Raw genomic sequence first — 16,584 nt, forward strand, 5'->3', positions numbered from 1 at the left:
ATATGTCATTAGGTGGAAGAAGACGGTGGTGTGCCTGCAGTATCTGTGCGTACTCTGCCAATTCGAGGGTCCCTCCACAGGCGACTGTGTGTGGTGAATGCAGGCATCCTTCGTTAAAGCAGGAAAGCTCATGCCGCGACCTCTTACCGTGATGACAGGTGGCAGCTCAATTGCAGAAGTGGAGTGCATTGCACATGACATGAACATTGTAACATAACATGTACTACGGTGTGTTGCGTGTGGTAAGCCCATAGCCCATGCGATGCATGGGTGGAGGCCTTGCACTGACAACTGTGTCCTGGTTGCAAGTAGGTTTGACATTGTTGCCTTGTGTGTGTGGTTCGTCAGCATTACATACATTGTTGGTTGCATGGGTGTGGTGATTGTTAGCACATCCTACAGTGTTTGGTCCATGACTGTAGCTAATGGAGTGAACAGTCCTGCTGTGTGTGCACTGGGTGCAGAGTTGAAGTACTGTGTGAATAGTAGTGGATAGAGTTGAACTGCATATTTTATCGGCTTGGGTAGTGTCCATTGCTCGTAGTGTTGAGTACTGTACTGCACTATGCATAATTGGATTTGTGCACTTAATAGAGTACTGGGAGCATGGCCACTATTGTGAAGATTTTGTGGTTTGGTTGGCAGTAATACAATGATATGGGAATGGAAGTGGGTAGGGGTGCCGGACACTGTGGTATGTTTGTGGATTCTGCTCATTGTTACATGTTTCGCTGTATTATGGTGTGGGGTTGGGTAGAAGTGCTGCTCCATATGTTACGTTTGTGGATTGAGGTACGTGACAAATGTTTGTCTGCATGGCTCTGTTATATTGTGCTGGGTGTGGGCAAGGCCTAGACTGTTGTGTGCTTGGCCAAAGACCGTAGGTTATAGGCCATGCCCCCAAGTGCCTAGGCCTTGACGACAGCCACCACGACATAATGCAGCCATGCAGTTTTAACTGTGCATCTCTCCGAGGGTGGTGACCTTTACAGAATCGTTGTGGAGGACATTTTACACTTGGTAGAACACCTGAAGTGAGGTGATATGCGTACATTACCATATGGTGTAGGTCATTGCACGTGTTGTACATTAGGGAGCCACATGTGACCATTTGTGTATATGGTTTGCCCCTTATAAGACCCTTGCTTTAGGAAGTGCTTTACGATATTGCACCATGAAAGGAAGTCCTCAGCATCGCACATTTAAAATATGGACAATGTACACAGACACCCACATACCGTTCACCACACCCCATGCAACATCATGCAGCCATGCATGCAAACATGTGGCCAAGGTGAAAGTTGGCAGGCTGAATTGCAGATGGGGGGAGTGCATTGCAAATGACATGAGTATTTAAACATAGGGTATACTATGGTGTTGTGTGTGGTGAGGCCCTAGCGCCTTGGATGCATGGCTAGAGCCCTTGCTCCGACAACTATGTGGCCTGCTTGCAAGTAGGTTTGACAGTGTTGCGTTCTGTGTGTGGTTTGTGAGCTTTGCACACATTGTTGATGCCATGGGTGTGGTGATTGATAGCACATCCTATAGTTTTTAGTCCATGGCTAGAGCTGATGGAGTGAACACTCCTGCAGTGTGGGCACTGGGTGCTGTGTTGAAATACTGTGTGGATAGGGTACAACTGGATATTTTATGTGCTTGGGTAGTGTGCATTGCGCAGATTACTGACTACTGTACTGCACTTTGACGTACTGGTTGTTTGCACTTACTGCAGTGCTATTGCTACCTGTACTTTGTGGTGATGGGTGCCGCTCTGGGGGAATCTGGATGCTGAAAGCATGGATACTTTTGGAGAACTTTTTATTGGAGGTGCTTTGAATTCACACGAGACATGTATTCTGAGTGTGTACCTATGGAGTGCGCTACAGAAATGATAGTGTTCGATGCAGAGGTCTTGGATGTCATTGGTGCATGCCTGTGTGACTATTTAATAGTACCTAATGAGGGAGTGCTGGAAAAAGAATAGTGGAAAGGGAAGGACTGTCCCTGCTTTACTGGGGCGCGGCCCTCGCTGTAGCTGGGAAAGCGCATGTGCCATATCCTGCCCTTCTCAGCATGGTGAGCATGGAAATGCAACTGTGGGGATTATACAATCAGGTGTCAAGGGTGTCCTTCATATAAAGGGGCTGTACTAATTTTTCCCAATACTCTGTGTACTGAAGTTGGAAGAGATGGAGAGACGCAGAGTGCTGATCGTGGGTGATACCTTTGTGCAAGATCTGTACAGGTATGCTGTGCAAAGAGGCATTGCTACTAATTTTGGCTTGGAAGGAGTGCAGGCTTTGTGGGGAAGTCGGTATGAGTGCAGTTTCAGTGGTATAGTTGACGTTTGCAGATATGTGGCCTCTGTCACTACTGTTGAAGTTGTTGTAGTGCATTAGGGAGGTCTACATTTGGGTTGTATGTCGTGTGGATGTTTGCTCCGTCACCTGAAGAAGTTGATAAATGCAGTGATGCAGCTTTTTCCCAATGCTAAGGTGGTTTTCTCATGCATACACCAAGAGTATGGGACCATGCCAGTGTAATTTGTCCCCAGCCAGAGCTCGGAAGGTGGCTTAAAAACAGAAGCATGCGTGCATTTATGTGCACTGATGGGATGTTCTCCGCCCACTATGAGATCATGAAGTCGCAAAATATGCACTGGTTACATGCAAATGGCATTTCTTTGAATGCCATAGGCAATGCTATTTTCTTTTAATTTGTGCAAGAAGCATGGACCATAATTTGGTAAAAATGTAAGGAGGCGACGCAAACAAACTCATATAAAGAGAAAAAAAAAGTTTGTTTGCAAGCACATAAACAAAAACACAAAAAAAGAAAAAAAATAACTTTTCAGAGCCACCACTAAAGACCCAATCCCCTAGCCTGTTTCAAATTTCTTCCCACCTCCCCTCCCGTTCCTAGCACGATAACTCTGCGGATTCCACAGTAGTTTCAGGATTACACATGCCACATCCGGGCCTTTTCAGGATGGCAGGCATGGAAATGGGACTGTGGAGGCTAAGGCATTGCTCAATAACGTTTCTGGTTGTGGTGTGTACGCAAAAACTGTGGCAGAAGGTCTATTTTACAGAGAAATGCAGAAGGCTATGGTTGAAGTGTGCAAGGTAAGGGTCAGGAATCCTGTGTGTATGCATGCACTGTATGTTCTTGTTACAGTTGCTAAGATACATTCAGTGCTGCTTTTGTGCGATTTTTTTTAATTTTTTTTGCGATTTTTGTAGGAAATGGGTTACTGCAGAAAAACATTCTGTGAAGTATGCAAGTCAAGTGGCAGGCATCCTGTTATAAATGCAATGTGTGTATGATATGATATGTTATTTATAACGCGCCTATATACAAGTGTTTCAAGGAGCGACAAGGCAAGAGAGGGGAACAGATGGGAGATGGAGACAGCGATCCTACTAGGCCAGGTGTCACTCAGATCGCGCAAGTGCATGGGGAGGAGAAAGTGCAGTACATGGGAAGAATAAATAACAATGGCTAAAAATACAGGCCGCTGGTGGCAAATGCAAGGATAAGTGCACACATCAGGTGGTGGTGGGACTGTTAGAGATACAGAAAACAGTCCCCAAGTGCGGGGGTTGACAGAAAGGCAGTGCAGGAGTGCGACTGGCGGGGCAAGGTGGCCTGGGCCCGAGATCAGAGGTTGGCCTGGTAACCAGTGCAGAATTAGTTTCAGCCAGGAGTCAGCAGGAGAAAAAGCAGAAGCAAAGAGAAAGGTTTTGAGGTGCTTCCGGAACCGGAGATGGTTCTCCTCAAGTTTAAGAGAAGCAGGGAGGCTGTTCCAGAGGTCCCAGCTGATGAAGGAGATCTACCACCAACTGGTTGCTTGGAGAAGCGACTGACCCCGATGGAGTTGGAGGCGGATGAGCGAAGAGCTCAAGCAGGGAAATATTTAGGAAGTGAGAGTTGATGGTATTGAGGCAACAGGGCCCAGAAGGCCTTGTGGATAATCTAGAGGGTTTTCACCTTAATCCTCGCAGCCACTGGGAGCCAGTGCAGACATATCAGTCCTGGAGAGAGATGATCCCTGGGCTGGAGGCCAAGGACGAGTCGCGCAGTCCTGTTCTGGATGAGTTGCAGAGGGCGGAGAGTAGAAGCAGGCAGATTTAGAAAGAGGCTGTTGCAATAGTCCAGCCTACAGAGAACCACAGCTGTGGAGACAGTGAGCTTGGTTTAGGATGGTAAAATACATTCAGTGCTGGTTTTGGTGCGATATTTTTACGATTTATGTAGGAGATGGGTTAGTGTTGAAAACAATTTGTAGCATTGTCGCAAGGAAGGAAGAGTTCCTGTTTGGATATTCCAATGGGTGATATGGGTAAAAGAAAATGTTGAAAGCATGTACAATCGAAGTGCCACTTGATGGTAGGTGATGGGAGAAAAAAACAGTATGTTTTTTAAGTACGTAATGGACGTTCAGTGGCAGATACCATGCTCAGAGGCACTTATAACAGAGTTGTAAACGTACTGCAGAACAATTATTCATACCTCTACTTTGTGGTGTTGGGTGGCCATGTGGATGTATATGGATGCAGGAATCTTGCATAGTTTTACTGAACTTTCTACTGGATGTGCTTTCGAATGAGACAACACTTGCAGTCTGAATGTGTAATGGTACATATGAAGTGTTGTACAAAACTGACAGTGTTAGATGCTGACGTCTTGGGTGGGATTGGTGGATGCATGTGTGATTATTTAACAGTACCCAATGAGGTAGTGCTGGACAAAAAATAGTGGAAAGGGAAGGACTCCTCCTGCTTTACTGAGCCGCCGCCCTCATAGTACTTGGGGAAGCACACGTGCCGCATTCTGTGCTTCTCACCATGCTGGCCAATGGAAATGGGACTGTGGGGATTATCCAATCGGGCACCGAGGGTGTGGTTCACAGGAAGGAGCGGTAATACTGTTTTTCATTACTCTGCGTAGTAAGGCAGGTTAACGTGGAGAAACACATTGCGTTGGTTTTGGGTGATGCCTTTGTGATAGATCTGCACGAGTATGCCCAGGAAAGATACTTTGATGGCGATTTTCGGTTTGGAAGGAGTGGACGCATTGTGGTGCGCTGTCCATGTCCGCAGTTTCGGCGATATGCTTGCACTTTGCAGACAAGTGGCCAGTTTCGCTACTGTTCATGTAGTCGTCGTGCATAATGGCGGCATGCATTTGGGTTACATGGCTTGTTCACATTTGTTCCATCAACTGAAGAGGTTGATGAATGCAGTGAAGAGGCTTTTTCCCACTGCCCAGGTGGTTTTTCTCAGCCATACCACCAAGAAGAGTATGGAACTATCCTAATGTATGTTGTTCCCAGCCAGAGGCTGAAGGGCTTCTCATCAACAGGAGCATGTGTGATTTTTTTTTATTTTTTATTTTTAAATTTATTTTATTTTGTGTCCGCTGGTGGGGTGTTCTTCTGCAGCAATGGCATCATTAATTCTCAAAATGCAGAGTTTTTCCATGCAAATGGCATTTCTTTGTCCAGCATTAGTGATGCTCTTTTGTTTGCCCATCTACAGGAGATGTTGAAAAGTTTACTGTAAGAATGTGAGGAGAAGAAAACAGAAAACCCTATAAAAACTGAAAATAATGGTGTTTCTCTATAAGCATCTAAAAAAACAAGGGGCTCTTTTCAGAGCCACCACTTAAGACGAAATCCCCTACCCTTGTTACAATGTATTCCCCCACGCCCGGACACAGCACGAAAGCCACATCCGGGGCTTTTGAGGATGGCGGGCATGGAAATGGGACTGTGGAGGAGAAAGGGATTGCGCAATAACGTTTCTGGGTGTGGTGTGTATTCGGAGGACTGTTGTGCAGAACTGATAGTGTAACATGGAGAGGTCTTCAATGTGATTGGTGGATGTGGACTATTTAACAGTACCCAATGAGGGGGTGCTGGAAAGAAGATAGCGGAAAGGGAAGAAGGACTGTTTCTGCTTTATTGGGGCGCAGCCCTCGCTGTACTTGGGGAAGCGCACGTGCCACATACTACCGTTTTCAGCATGCTGCCCGTGGAAATGGGACAGTGGGGACTATAGGTACCGAGGGCGTGCATACTTTTCTCCATCACTGGGCGTAGTGAGCCGGGTTGACATGGTTGCCATTACTTGCAAAGGTAATGTAGCAGAGCAGATTTGATCCGACATCAATTACAGCTCAAAGCTATGTGGCCATCTACTCTGTTCTGAAAAGTTACAAACCGATTGCGGAGCACCTCTGGGGTGTGGCCTTTTGTAGGGCTGCTGTGGAGACCTGGCACCCAGAAAACAGGCCTACATTGTTCAAACAAATACATACATGTGCAATGGCACATTGTGGGGTGTGTGTAAGCATTTACTTTCCCAATAACACTCTGTAGATTGCAGAACACCGTACTTTTCTGCTGCCCGAGGGTCCGGATCGTGTTCCCGAAAAAAGGGCCCACATGCAGCGTGTGTGCGGTGGCATTGCGAATGTTCTCGATTGGGGCGGAATACTTTGTGCGCATGTGCATAGGTGTCCTATGCACACTGTTGGGATCGCTGGACAGATTGTCGACACACGTGCGCTGACCATTTTGGGGCACGCTTGGTGTTTATAGGGTATAGCAGGTGGGATGTTTGTGTACAGCTACCTGTAGGACGTGGGTGGGCGGCTCTAACTAATTAAAGTTTGTCACAAGTTTGTTTGCATATGCTGCACATGGCCGTTGTCACCAGGAGACAGAGTAAGAGATACGCATGCGTGTACTTGTGGGAGCGGACAACTCATTCTAGGTGGTTCACAAGATGCGGTCATGCGGGTCGTACTGGCGTTGTACGGATGCCTCCATTGTGATTGCAGATAGGCCAGGTAGGTGCAGTGTCCGTAGGACACCTCCCTTTTGCTTAATTGCAGGCATTCCTACTAGTACTCTGCACCGCTGAGTCATAGCAGCATTTTATAAACGAAGGAAAAGTCACAAATACACTAAGCAACAATTTAAATATCAACGTTTACTTCCACACATTCATACATACCATTAGGAAAGGGGTAGCAGAAGTGGATACTTATTGTGGGGAATTGGGGATTTGCACAAGTTGGTCGTGAGGGGAGGAAGGGATTGAGGTATCAGTGTAACGTCTCTAACCACACAGATTTTGAGGGGATGGTGGGCTGTGAAATGGGGAAGGGGTACACGTGCAGGTCGGGCAGAGATATTTTATTTTGTCCAAAATATGTCCTTGCACGTAAACTTTTAATGCAGCAAAACGGTTCACCAATTCTTCCATTTTGGCTTCCAGGCTATCCAGTTTTCTATTTACAGAGTTTCTTTCCTTTCCTGTGCCGGTATGCTGCTGTGGAGGGGGTGCTGTTTGTGCTGCCTTGCTTTCCTTTCCAATGTGTTCTCGTAAAGAAAGAAAATCTGTTAGGTGTACATGAAGCAATAGATATTAAATATTTTACGTTTCACACTGCGGTGCGTACCAATGGGGTTACTATCGTAAGTCATTGCATCATAATTGTCTTCCAGCCACTCTAAGGTGCTTGCAATTTCTGCGTACAAAAAAGAAGCATTATGATTCTCTACTATTGTATACTGCACCACCTGTGCAATTATCAGACAAACTTTAGTGTGCTTACTACGTTGTAGTGACGTTCTGGTCTTGGTACTTTCCAGTCCTTACTCTGGCCATTCGTTCTTAGTTACCATGTAAAGTAGCAGTGCGGTAAGATTGTTGAAGGCAGACGTCACTTCTCTTGTTGGTGCATTCCTTTATGGTGTACTCCCTATGCCTTTGTGCTGTTTGTTTCATAAGTGCACAGTTTGCAGACCTACTCTATTTTCCCCTTACAATTCATGTACATGATGCTGTTTGTATATGTTCCTTGTGTTTGCTGAATGGTACCACTACATAAGGGAGCCCCTGCCTTCCTGAGCAGGTTGTATGCCACCCGATGTCCGCAACCAGACGCATAGTCCGTGACTGCTGTGCGCATTAACATGGTGCCAGCAGGTTCACTATTTTGTACAGTAGATCGTTACAAACTAAGGGTATCCTGGTAAAAACCTATGAAATTCAGTGAAAAAACATTGTTAAAGGGCTGTTATAGTTAAGTTGCACTAGTAAAAACCTATGAAATTCAATGGAAATACATTGTTACAGGGAGGTTATGGTTACAGGTAAAACCAAAAAAACCCAGAAAATCGCCCGTTATGGTAAACTAAGCAACCATAACTCACGCTACCCTACCACTGGGCACTGCAAGGACTAACACCCATGTCATCAAAGATGGCATCACAAACGTCATTGATGACATCGCTTGTGTATTTATTTTTCATGAAAAGCCTCCACAAGGGATTGTCATTGTAATGTTGGCAGAAAACTATCAGATCATTGGAAGAACTGTCATGACATAAATAGTTAATTAACCAATGCATTGCTATAAACCCGATTGCATTACAGAGGTCATTCCAGTACATGAACGTAGGCATTGCCTGCATCATAGAGGTGCAACATTCAAAATCCTCCCATGTTGGATAGTAAAATGATTAATGGTTTTGTTTCTGAGTTTTGTGTACTGTGAAACATGTAATAGGTAGCCAAGAATGCCTCACGTACTACATAATTGTACTACTATACACAAAACATAAAGAGACCACAACGCATACAAATATGAGCATATACAGGGAAAGTAAAGTAAGCAAAAAAGTAGCAGTACTACCAGAAAGTGTTCATAACCTAACTGATTATCTTCATGCACAGAAATGATTGCTGTGTTTCAGGCTGGCTTATTCCCCTATGTATATGTATCATATGAGGTGCCTGAACCCTAACCGTGTAAGAACATATGAGAAGGGTAAGGTCTGCAAACCTAGTACCTTTTGCATTCTTACTACCTGACTGTCAGTGAAGAAAACCACCTGGCCTAGATATGTCAGTGAACAAAAAAAAAGTGCGAGCCAGGCATGTGATTTCATCAGTGATGTCATCAATGACATTTGTGATGTCATCTTTAATGTCATGGGTGTTAGTCCTTGCAGTGCACAGTGGTAGCGCGAGTTATTGTTGCTTAGCTTACCATAACTGGTGAATTTCTGTGGGTTTTCGGTTTTACCTGTAACCACAACGTGCCTGTAACAATGTATTTCCATTGAATTTCATAGGTTTTTACTAGTGCAACTTAACGTCTTTTCACTATATATATATATAGTAGAATAGGCCATTTTGCAAAAAAGGCACACATGTGAACACACCACCTTGACTTTCACTCCCAGTTCAGAGCCAAGCAGGCATTTCAAACTGTCTTATAGGGCAGCACTGTTTTATGCATAGCTTTATCCGCCCAAGACAGACAGCTTTCAAGGAATAAGACCACTGCATACGCATTTCACCTCCATTAGGGTTCATCAGTGTGGTACGGTCCGGCATCCTTGTGAATGCAGCTTTGTTGGATGTTTAGCAAATTTATCAAAATGGCGCTCACCACAATTAATCCAAAAACGATTTTCATGTGTACACTAATCATACGCTCATACAAATATGGCGTGAATACCTCTATTACAATCTTTTCTCTGGCACTTATGTATTTTTTCCTCTTAAGTGTTACATCTTAAAAACATTAACATAGAAAGGACAACAGAACATCTAACTTAAGATCTTCTAATTGACAACATTTTACACGCATTACAAGATATACACTTCATGCAATCTATTAGTTATTGTCCAAATGTGCATTGCCTTCTGTCCTGGGTCGTCGTCTTCTCTTTACACGACTCCTCTTGCCACTATTGTCTCTTCTTTTAGTTTCTCTTATCACCTATATGCAGATGACTCGCACATCGTTTTCATCACTCTGACTCTGCACACATCCCTCACCGCTTGTTTGCTTGCTATTCAGACCTGGATGTCGAATAAATATCTACACCACATTCTCTCCAAGACTGAGACTCTTTTCTTTCCTGCTGCCACTATTCACTCTCCCCTTCCTGCCTCATTTGCATCCTTTTCCCCCTTGCTCGTAATCTGGGTGTTATTTTTAACTCTTAGCCAAAATGAGTGTAAAAAAGGAAAGCTAGCTCAGGTTTCTGTCGCTTTCATCTTTTCAATGCTCGCAAGTCCCGTTGATTTCTTACTTTTAAGGCTGCACAGCTCCCTATGTCTTCTTTAGTCTTTTCCTGCCTTTTTTATTGCTCTTCCCTCATTCTTGGTTCCCCACTTATCAACACGACCCTGTTCGGGCCATTTACCACTCTTCGGTCTGCACTCTATGTAGCCTAATCCCTCGTGATTCCATCTCTGCTGCCTTATTCTCTTTGCATTGGCAACCGTTTGACTCTCGTCTGCTTTTTAATGTACTTTGCCTTATATTTATTTAAGTGTCTTTTTGATGTAGCCCTTCCCTATTTGTCTTCTTTGGTTTGATTTTACTCTCTGCCTTGGGCTGTCTGCTCTCAGTCTTTTTCTTTTGTCCACACCTCGCCCCTCTCTTCCCTTTTGCTTTTTCTAATTTTTGCACCTTGTCACTGTTGGCTAACAAGCACTGGAATCTTCTCTTTCTGTCTCTATGCTTTATATCTTCTCTCCCTCTCTTCAAATTAGAGAAAGACCGTTACTTTCATGAGCCTTCGAGAATAAGAAACATAAGACCCGGAATCAAAGCTGAAGAAACCTGCATTGTCTGTCGGAGGTACCCGGGGCTCTCCTGCGTCGATAGCTAAGGCGGGGAGGATTGTTTGCTGCTGTGGTACTGTCCTTGGCTCCTACAACAAAGGAGCGCCAATAAAGACAGCACAGCCGGTGAGTTGGGGAGACTGATACCAGACCGGTCTGTGTTAAAGCCAAGGCTGCAGGCGGCAACATTGTATAGAGAAAACTGAAGAAAATAGTGTGTGAAGCGTATGTGACAAGCGACGCAAGTATAATTAAACATCAGGTGAGTGAATGAACTTTTGAAGCCAAGACAGATACCGGAAACAGTGTGGTCCGGCGCCACGTGTTTGCTCATTTGAAGGTCTCTGTTAGGTATCCAACTGAAAGGTGGCAAATGTAAAAAGGAATTGTGAAATCTAAGTGGTCCTGCAAAGGGCCAAGCAAAACGATTTGCAAATTTGGAAGTCTTTGATAGTTGATGTTAACTGAAATTAGTCCGAACCCGGCTGAGGGAGACTAATTGTTTTAAGAAGGGGATCCGAGCCCGGCTGAGGGGGATCCGGGGTGAACCCGGAGTCCCCCGAGAAACAATATCCTATGCACATTGTAAAAGAGTATCTGAGCCCGGAAGAGGGGGATCCAGAGTGACGATCATTGTATTAAGGGTTTCTGAGCCCGGCTGAGGGGGTTTCGGGTTGAATAGTGAATCACCTGAATTGAGAACTTGTAAGATGAAAATAACTTTTTGTTTGTTTTGTTGCATCAGGCCCTCTGAATCAAGAGACCTTTAATATGCAAAGAGACTTGGGCACAGAAGGCCCTGATTCTAGTGATTGAACTGTATCCTCGTGCTAAAGAAGCCAGAGATTGTGCTATGCTGGAGTGAACCGCCTTGTCCCGTGCTGGGGAAGAGAGACCAACAGCCTCAACATTCTGACATATCATTTTTGCGAACACTTTTCTTTTTCATAAACACTACCCCCAGACGATTTGTATTTAGAGGTAAGGATTGGCAATAGGTTTTTATTTTTAGTATAGGCCCTTTTATTTTGACAAGACGCTACTAGGACTGCGTTATTATTTGATGGCCGTCGCTTGCTCCCATCTGTACAGTTAGGATTAGATAGGCGTTTATCACACCCTTGTTGAACTTCAATAAACACCCTTGAACTGTGGTCACTTGTCTGTCTTAATGTAGATACCATGCCTTCCTTACAGTAGTCACTTTGTAAAGCACTTAGGCATCAAGCGCTATAAAAGCTCAATAAAAATACAAATACAAAAATACAAGTAGGAGACTGCTATCCCCTCCATGTGTCAACCCTGCATATCTTCTGGGTCTTCTTCAGGGCAAAGGCATTCTTTTCTTGGGGGTGATCAAATGTCTCTTGCGGGAAGAGAATGTACCCTAGACTACCCTGGTTTTTGTTTGGATCACTTGATTCTATACACAAACTCCACTACTATAAATTTAAGTGGTGTGGTACCTTATCTTCTAGGTATTCCTAATTAATTGTTCATGCAATACAGTTTCTGCCTTGTCCTAATCGGATTCAGTGATGGCCTGTAGGAAAATAAACCAATGTGTCATTGCTAAGTACTTAAACCTGTGAAAAAACACTAAGGAAAACATAACCTTAGTATGGGTCACATACCTGCACTGTCTGTTTTTGTGAGAAATTGAATTTACATTAATAGGTGGTCTCTTTCCTGGTTCTTTTCCCATTCTGTAAAGATTTGAAAAACAATGCCAATTTTGATGCTACACATATGTATTCTTTTGTGTGCTGCTCACAGTTATAGTATTGCCATTATGTAATGGTTGCAAAATGAGAGTACTTGTACCTTCTGTAGAGCCCTCTTTCGGTTGCAAGTTCTAAGTTTTCTTTCTTAATTAGACATCAATCTGAAAAAAGAGGAGGGATAGGGTAGATCTAAACAAAGGGTTGAACCATGGAGGGGATAGCAGTCTCCGACTTGAACAGCAGAGACTGCATGTGAACAATTAATCAATTGCATAAAGTGCATATCGTGGGATGCATGCAAGCTTTTGTAAATGAGTGGATTTTATCTTCGATGTTCCGTTGTGTCTCTTAAAGGTTTTTTAAGATATAAAATACGCGTACGACATGTAGATGGGTGAATCAGAACAAATATACATAAGTACTGGGGAAAAGATGATAATGAAGACATTCAAGTTATATATTTGTATGAGCCTATGTTTAGAGTACATACGACGATCGTTTGGATCAAATGTACGATTTGTCTGCACACACCTATTGGTACCAGTTATTTCTAGGTTTTCATATGTACATCACTAGTATGTCTAGCAAACACCATCAATGGAATGGTGGGTTTACAAATGCATGCAGAAAACCCTTCTACCTGAAATATGAGAATAGAATAGGCCATTCAGCTAACCATCTACAAATGCCACCAAGCAACCATCCATGGAAGTTCATCTCAGTTCAAAGCCAATGCGCAAGGCATTGTGGGTAAGCAATTATGCCAAAAGCATATATTGTTCTCCAGTAAATTGTCTTTGTTGCTATTTTCAACATAGCTTTAGCAATCCAAGACATGCGGCTCTCCAGCATACCTTTGCTCCAATCACATGAAAGTCAGACTGTTCCACACTGATCATCCCTAATGAGAGGGGAGAAACAGAGCGAGAGATATTGATAAGTAGAAGGGACCAAGAGGGGGAGAGAATGAAGAGTCAGTGAGAGAAAGATGGGGACAAGGATAGACAGAGGGAAGACAACGGGACAGGGAGAGAAGGATGGAGGAGAGGCTGAGGGAGCGAAGTATGGAGGAAGGGGGTGAGGGAGAGACAGGGGTGAGAGTGAAGGGACAGAGGAAGTGGAGTAGGGAGCAATGGAGGGAGAGGTGGCAGAGCTAGAATGGGTCAGAGGGAGACCAATGGAGAGGTAAAATTAGGCTGCACTGATAGAGGGCGCATGCCAGACCACACTAAACGAGAGGGAACAGAGACTGCACATAAGTGGGAGAACAGCCCTCAAGAACGCACTGAGAGAAAGAACAGGCTACACTGCACTGATGCAGGAAGAGAGGAGAGGACAAAATACTGTACTAATACAGAGGGCGAACCACACTGCACTGACAGAACAATGAGAGCACCGCACAACCTGCGCACAGTGAGTGCGAAAGAGGTAGCGAGCTGGCTCCCATCCACTGACAGAAGCACACAGGAAGATGGAGACTGGGTGAAGTAGGAGGGCGAGGGAGAGAGAAACTGCAGAGCAGGAGAAAAGGAGGGGGATAAAGAAAAGGTATGGTGAAGATCCAGCATCCAAAGCATGACGAGAGTACCACACAGTACAGAGGTGATGCATCCTCCAAGGTGTTGGGGTCACCTGAACTATACGTGGGTGATGATTTGAGTTATTCCAGTATCTGCATATCAGGTGTGCAACTTGTAAAGCAGGGATTGAAATTGGGAATTGATGAGCAGGAGCTAAAAGCAGCTCCTGGGTATTAGGCATTACTCGGTATGCAGGAGTTACTTCTAGAGAACCAGGAGCTAGTACACAGCTTGCTGCAAATCTAAGTTGCATATGAAATACAAACACTACATTTGTGTCCATGATGCATGTTCCATTCTGCTTTATATGCCCCTCAGTTGTGTCCTTTGGTCATCTTTATCCATATTAAAAAAACATACAGAGTTAAATTCACATATGTATGTTTGTATGGCGCCGGTTCATCAGCTGAGTCTAAAGTAGCTGCTAGTAACTGTTGGTTTCAAGTTAACCAGGCTCCCCTAAGCTAGAATCAGGAGCTAAATAGCCCCCAGCTCCCAGCAATTTCGAACCCTGTAAAGAAATTTGTCAACAAGTTCCAGTGTTGCACTTTGTGTTAATGATCCCCAGGGATGTCATTTGGGGTTGCAAGGGGTCGCAAAAGCGACCCCTGATATCACCCTTGCAACCCCTTTGGTCTCCCTTGCAACCCCTAAACATTATTTTATTTTAAATGTTTTAATTGAATCTCCTCGGCTGTGGCCAGCGCTGTGTGCCTCTTTGTTTCTAGAGTGCCTGGCTTTCTTGTTCAGGCCTCTTAAAAAACAGGGGATTGCACAAGTGTAACACTTTGAGCAGTGAGCCTAAATAAGAAAGAATTGGAATAATAATTGCTAGAATCATTAAAGGTTTATTTCAGGTACACTTCAGGGGGTGAGTCACTGATTTAGTTTGTTCTTCAACACCTCAATTTAGGCATTCATCCTTCTGAGGTTGATAAAGGAGTACCAACACAGGTTGGGTGATATTGTGTATGTATATTTGTTCTATATAAAGCACTGAAGCGTAAGTGCTTTATGAAAACTCATTATCATTTGGCCTTGGGCGTCTGCTTGCATTCACAGTAATTTGGTAATATGGGCCTATAAATACTGAACTTAATGATCCATATGGTGATCCATTCTCGTATGAAATGTAGATCACATTATAGTGATATCGTAACCATATTTTTTGTAGCGTATTTAGGAACAGTGCTATATGATGCCCCTTCCTGTTTTGTCAAGGGGTGAAAGGTTGTGTTCCATCGCTTCCCGTGATGTCACTTTGGGGTTAGGCCAAATGACATCACTTCTTGTAATGTCATCAGAGGTCAAGGGTCGTTTTATGCCACTTCCACTACCCCTGGAATTTTGGTGAAATGATGTCCCTGATCATCCCCCAGCTAGTTCAAAACACTGCCCCCAGATACCTCAGCTCAGCTCAGCTCAGATAGGGGGGGCTAGCGTCTTTCTTTTGCAAACGGAAGGAGCAATCGAACTAGCTGCAAGAGCGGCGTCTCCCCACGCCAGTCCAGAGCTGATTTAGGCTCTTGCTACAATAAATATCTTATATTTACATTTGTGGGCCTCAAAGTTTGTTTTCCCTTACCTCGCTCACTGCATCAAAATGTTACAACCCTCAGAACCTGACATTTTACTCACAGGTGCAGCAACCGTATCCGGGCCATCTTTTTTACATATCTTGGAGAGAGGAGGAGAGAACAAATAACGCAGTGCTTCTGATAAGCTATCCCCATAACTCTCAATGTGACAGAGACAAGAACGACCAATGTCAACGTACGAAAAATAAGCATTTTATTAACCAATCTCTTTTCTTTCTCCCTAGATTGAATCTCACTAAATCAACATAACTTTCAAACACATTGTCAATTTCAACATTAAAATAACCACAGCAGAACTCTCTACATGAGATGAGTCTCAAGTCACTTCTCTTTAACTAAACCAACTGGTATCATCAGTTCACTTTCTGAATACTAAAGCCCTTTCCATCTGTTCTCTAAGGAAATGTACAACGCTTCTAAAGGTACTCAAACCAATTTCTATTACTTCTAAAAACCAAGATGCATAATTAAATTAATCAATCTTGTGCATCTAATTGAAGCAATGCCACAGGATCAGAATTGCACACTATTCAGTCAAGCAAACTCAACCTTAACATTAAAAATGCATTTCAAAGAATAGATCAACCATGACATTTAGGTGAGGCTCAGAGCCCACAACCCCCATCATCCTTATTATGGCATCAGCAGCCTGGGTCTTTGGGTTACCAGCCTATGTATGATTTTCCCCCTTGGAATTCCCCTCTTATCAAAAACTCCCACCGTCGGACGAATCCCTCAATTTATGGCTTCTGGATAGGAACACCTCCCCTTCTCCTTAGTTAGGATAATGACAAACAAGTAGTATCCACAAGCCAATTTATCTGTAATGGCTCTGAGAGGATTTATCTAACTAACATACCCTGAATGTCCCTGCTCAAGGACTCAACGTCACAAGGTGCCGCTTCTTAGCTCCCAAGCAAGTTAAATAGAAAATGGAGATTACCTGCTTCCAAGGCCTACTCATTATGACTATAGGTTTGCATAGGGATGAATGTATTGGACCGCTCAATCCAACTACGCTACA

The 16,584-nt window shown here is 44.0% G+C and overlaps 1 protein-coding gene across 5 annotated transcripts in view; it reads left to right on the top strand.

Moving 5' to 3' along the window:
• SCRN2 (secernin 2) overlaps positions 1–16,584 on the top strand; it is a 294,151-nt gene that overhangs the window by 263,043 nt on the left and 14,524 nt on the right. The gene's annotated exons all lie outside the window — the stretch shown is intronic.

This window comes from Ambystoma mexicanum, chromosome 13 (genome assembly GCF_040938575.1).
Source record: "Ambystoma mexicanum isolate Mex_15411 chromosome 13, UKY_AmexF1_1, whole genome shotgun sequence".
NCBI classification, from domain to species: domain Eukaryota; kingdom Metazoa; phylum Chordata; class Amphibia; order Caudata; family Ambystomatidae; genus Ambystoma; species Ambystoma mexicanum.